Genomic DNA, 5,620 nt, shown 5'->3' on the forward strand with positions numbered 1-5,620 from the left:
CCCACCACTCCCTCCACTATGGATCAGCAGCCCTTTCTAAGAGAAAACATTCACTTTTGGTTTTGAGGATTGGCTTATGTCACTTATCATGATATTCTCTAGTTCCATCTGTTTACCTACCAATGCTATGATTTTATTCTTCTGTAAGACTCAGTAATCGTCCATTGTGTATATATACCATATTTTCTTTATCCATTCATCTGTTGAAGGGCATCTAGGTTGATTCAATAGCTTAGCTGTTGTCAACTGAGCTGCTATGAGTATTGACGTGGCTGTGTCACAGTAGTATGATGATTTTAAGTCCTTTGAGTATGTGCTGAAGAGTGGAATAGTTGGGTCATATGGTGGTTCCATTCCATGTTTTCTGAGGAATCTCCATACTGCTTTCCACAGTGGTTGCACTAACTTGCAGTCCCACCAGCAATGTAAGAGAATGGCTTTTCCCCTACATCCTCACCAACACTTATTATTGCTTAAATTCTTGATAGCTGCCATTGTGACTGGAGTGAAATGAAATTTTAGAGTAGTTTTGATTTGCATTTCTCTAATTGCTAGAGATCATAAACATTTATTCATATGTTGTTAATTGACTCTATTTCTTCTTCTGTGAAGTGCCTGTTCAGTTCCTTAGCCCATTTATTGATTGGGTTATTTGTTTTTTTGGTGTTAAATTTTCTGAGTTCTTTATATATCCTGGAGATTAGTGCTCTATCTGAAGTTAGTGTGGTAAAGATTTTCTCCAATTCTGTAGGCTCTCTCTTCATGTTATTGTTCCCTCTGCTGAGAAAAACTTTTTTGTTTGATTCCATCCCATTTATTGATTCTTAACTTTACTTCTTGTTTTAGGAGTCTTGTCAAGGAAGTCAGGTCCTAAGCTGACGTGATGAAGATTTGGGCCTACTTTTTCTTCTATTAGGCACAAGGTCTCTGTTCTAGTGCCTAAGTCTTTGATCCACTTTGAGTTGATTTTTGTGCAGGGTGAGAGATACAGGTTTAATTTCATTTTGCTATACACATGGATTTTCAGTTTTGCCAGCACCATTTGTTGAATAAGCTATCTTTTCTCCAACATATGTTTTTGGAGCCTTTGTCTAGTATGAGATAACTGTACTTATGTGGGTTTGTCTCTGTGTCTTCTATTTTGTTTCATTGGTCTACATGTCTATTTTGGCACAAATACCATGCCATTTTTGTTACTATTGCTCTGTAGTATAGTTTAAGTTCTGGTATTGTGATGCCTCCTGCTTCATTCTTCTTGCTAAGGATTGCTTTGGCTATTCTGAGTCTCTTATTTTTCCAAATGAATTTCATGATTGCTTTTTCTAGTTCTATGAAGAATGTCATTGGGATTTTCTACATATGGAAATCAATAAATGTAATTTATCACATCAATAAACTTAAAGACAAGAATCATATGATTATTTCAATTGATGCAGAAAAAGCATTTGACAAAATGCAGCATCTCTTCATGTTCAAAATACTAGAAAAACTAGGAATAGTAGGAACATAGACTTACCTTCTGATGCTACTTTTTTGCTTTCCAAACTCCTCTCTAAATCTGAACTACCTCTTTAGACTCCTCAAATCACCATTCTACATTTTTTTTACCTGATGTCTCAGCTTTAGGTTGCTACCACTGCATACACTAGAGACGATTAGCATTGTGGTGGTGGCAGGTGGGTAGTAAAAAACATGAGTTCTAGAATAGATTACTGCATATGCTATTTTCTAGCTATGGCCCAACCTCTCTCCTCTTAGCAGTTTTGTATTGGCAAAATAATATAGGTAATAACATCCACTGTGAAATTTTCATGAGGAGTAAAGGAAATTACATGTGGAAAGTACCTAGTATCTAATAATTGAGTAATTAAATGTGTTGGTGTTAATACTGATGTTGTTCATAAAGATAACTTCTGACCCTACTAAAATTCTGTTCACTTGAATATTCCTCTAGAATGCTCTTCCTACTATAAATTCCTACACATCAGAAATGCAATTGTTTTCCATTAAGCCTTCTACAATTGTTCCTCCTATTTCTTAAAATTCTTTGCTTATATGCTTTATATTTTACAAATATTTACTTGTGAACGTGTCACATTTCTTCCACTGAATTCTAAATAAGTAAGGTGTAGAATTTGTGTATCTTTGCATTCACTGGGACCTCAGTGACATAGTGCCATAGGCTTCATGGCTTCTCAATAAAAATCTGTAGACTGGTTTTGTAAAAGACACTGTGCTTGACTCTTCACAATCTAATTAACACAAGATCAAGACCATTTGATGTCATCATGCCAATATATGACAATATAGCTATATTGCTATTTGGCAATTAATAATACTTAGTAGATATCTAAAGCAATGTGAATTGGCCAAGTGGGCCTAATTTTGCATATAAATCTCTCCACTACATTCATCCTTCTTTCCATGTGTAATCAAATATTAAATAAGTAAAAGTTTAATTGACTAAATGCTACTCTTTGCTGTGGGTTGTGGTTCCTGCAAAAGAATCTCATTCAGACAAAATAAGTAGTACTGGGCTTGGGTGTCACACAGTACACAGGCTAAAAGCCAAGAGGTTTCTCAGGGGAGTTGCCACAGGTTTCAATGGAATGACAATTACAAGGTAGATGGATCATGTCATGCCTGCTGTGACCTTTACAATACATGAGGATCATTATTTTAATGTTAATTTGCATAATAGTTGGCTTAGCAGGAACAATGCTGAATGCTAATAGCTGCAGGATGCAATAAAATTAAACATTATCTGGGCTGAACAGCTAAAGGAAAAGTTGCCAAAGTATGACTCTTCAAGCACTTAATCTCATCCCAGGTCATGTCCACATACAATCAAATATGGATTTCCAGTATCTCTTGAAAAACTGGCAAGAAATGACTGAAATGGAACAGTAGTAACTTACCTAATCTAGAATCCTTATTTGGAAGTTTTTGAATCTTTACATAATTTGTTTGTCCCTGATGAGGTATTTGTATTTACAACTACCTTGATCCTTGCCCAAACACTCCTTACCCCACCCTTACCCCTCACCACATTTGCTGGCAGATATATCCAATTTCATAATCCCAGAAAGTATTAATTTTACCCTATGGACTGAAAATCTGTAAATGAATCTTTGAAAAGGGTAAAGTCAACTATATTTAGCAGTAACTGATGTTATCAAAGCAAACAAACATTGCTACCTCCAAGTATCAAATAACCCTGCATTCTCAGTTGCAGTTTGCCATTAGCAGAGAGAACAAAAAATAAATTAATTAATTCCATTTAGGTTTCTCATTTCTAACTATTGCTGTTGCCCAGAAAATGTACTGTACATTATCCTGTACTTTGTACCCCAAGTCAGTCTTTGGAGACAAATTCATGAAAGAATCTACTTTTCTCCCAAGCGTTTGAACTCATTTCCACCACAAGAGGGCAGCCATCTCTAATAAACAACCAGAGAGTCTTTGCTCTTCAGAGAGAAATAGGGCCAAACTTCAGGAAAATTCTGCTTGGGAAAAGCATTCAGCAATCCCAGATAAACTGCATACTCTACATGGAAGAGATACTGTGGTTGGCAAATGGAACAGAATATTTAGAAATTTAAAATTTCCCCCAGACTCTTGACTATCGAAGATGATATCCTAAAACTCACAACGTTCCCATTTCTCAGTTATGAAGGCCTAAAGCTGTTAAGACATCCTCCATGTCATCACCAGAGATTTATTTTTCATCTTTTCTTGGGGTGTGTCCAACAGCTATCAGCTTTCTCTTCCTCCTTAAAAGCAACATACTGATTTAAGTCTCATCTAGGTTTCCCTTTGTTTTGTTTGTAAAATCTTACTGATGACAGAAACAATTGTTAAGTTCTCAATTAAACTTGATAGAGAAGGAAATAGTTTCAGAAGCACAATAAAAACTGTTTTGACTTAAGTGTCTATGAGAAGAATAGGTTTTATTGCTTACTTGCCTGGTGTTCAGTGATTCAGAGCAACAACTTCCATAGCACTGTTTTTAAAAAAGGAGTAAAGTAGCATATTCCTGAATATTTCCCCTTTCCTTTATTTTCCTAATAGACAGCCTTCCGCTAAAATACCTTATTTGACCTTTATACCTTTAGAAACAAGGAGTGCCTAATTCCTCTCTGTGGGTTGCTAATCCGATTTATGTGAGCAGAACCTAGAATTATTTTAGCTCTACCATTGAAAAAATAAAGACATGGATAATAGGTTATTATTATTTTTATTAAGCTCCCATTTCAGACTTTTTTCCCTCCACTTTTCAGGCTTGAGAGTTCTGATGCAGAAACTGATTTTACCATTCCCGCCTTTTTCAAAAATCCTACCCCCCCCACCCTACCTTGGGGCAAGGTGGTGGGGGGTGTTCATCAAGGCAACCTGGTGTTGTTATGCACAGAGGTTCCCAAAACCCTGGGAGGGACCAAAAGAATTCCACAGAGACTCAAGATGCAGCAACTTTAGGAAGTATTTCAGCTGAAGGAGAAAACTGATTTGGCCAAAAGTCACAGCTCCTGGGGACCTGGTGGAATGGGGTGGGGAAGAAGGTTCTAAGGTCCCAAACTGGAATTACCTTGTATGCTTGGCTCATTGTGCGTTATTTTACCTTTCTCTGAGCTGCTAATCGCCTGCCTTTGAGCTGAGGCGAGATAAATATCACAAGGCATGAAATGATTGCTACCATAAAAAGGAATAAAATCTCTCCCATCCTGCCTTAACGCTGCCATACACACACACTGCACGTTACACGTGTCATCGCAGAAGACACCCATGCCATGTAAGTAGACTATTTACGGAAACGCGGTCTTGGTTCGCCTATATTTGCATACATATATTCACAGAAACATACGCATATATTTTTGTATACTAGATATATTTATTCGAATATAAACACACGCTTTGTGTATGGATATACATGTTATACATAAACGATATTTATATGCATGTAAATACACACACATGTATTTACATACGTAACTAAGTTCGCATATCCGTATATCTCTGTGTTGTTTAAATAACAGTTTCCATCCTGTTTTCTTTAACTCTTATCCTACCCCCTAAAACACAAATTGTCCACCCCACGTCTATGCCAAGAAGCCTTGTAACTTGAGTTCTTCTTTCTTAAAGATCATCTATCACCGAAAAACTTCAAATTGAAAGTTGAATAACGGACCCGGTGGGTAAATAGAGGCCCGACCCTGCATTCGTCCTGGATCCCGCCTCCGAGTCTTCCCGAGGGTCCAGCACTTTAGCAGACCTCCCTTGCCAGGGCCCTGTGGAAGCGCAGCGCCCCTCTCGGCCGCGGTGCGCCCCCGCCCCCAGCCCCCACCCCGCCGTGGCTGCCCGAGCGCGCCGTCCACACCCCTGCGCGCCACTCCCGCCCGCCTGGGGATCCCCGGCGAGCTTCGCAGCCGAGGGGGAGGTGTTCGGCCGCGGCCGGGAGGCGTCCCTTTAAAAGCCGCGAGCGCCGCGCCACGGCGCCGCCGCCGCCTGAGTCCTCGCCCTGCCGCGCTGCGCTGCGCTGCGCCCGGCTCGCGCTGCGCCCCGCCGCTCCGCTTCCCACACCCGGCCCACGGACTGGCAGCCCGCCGCGGGAATCCGCCCGCCT

The sequence above is a fragment of the Marmota marmota genome, unplaced genomic scaffold (assembly GCF_001458135.2).
Source record: "Marmota marmota marmota unplaced genomic scaffold, marMar, whole genome shotgun sequence".
Classification (NCBI taxonomy): Eukaryota; Metazoa; Chordata; class Mammalia; order Rodentia; family Sciuridae; genus Marmota; species Marmota marmota.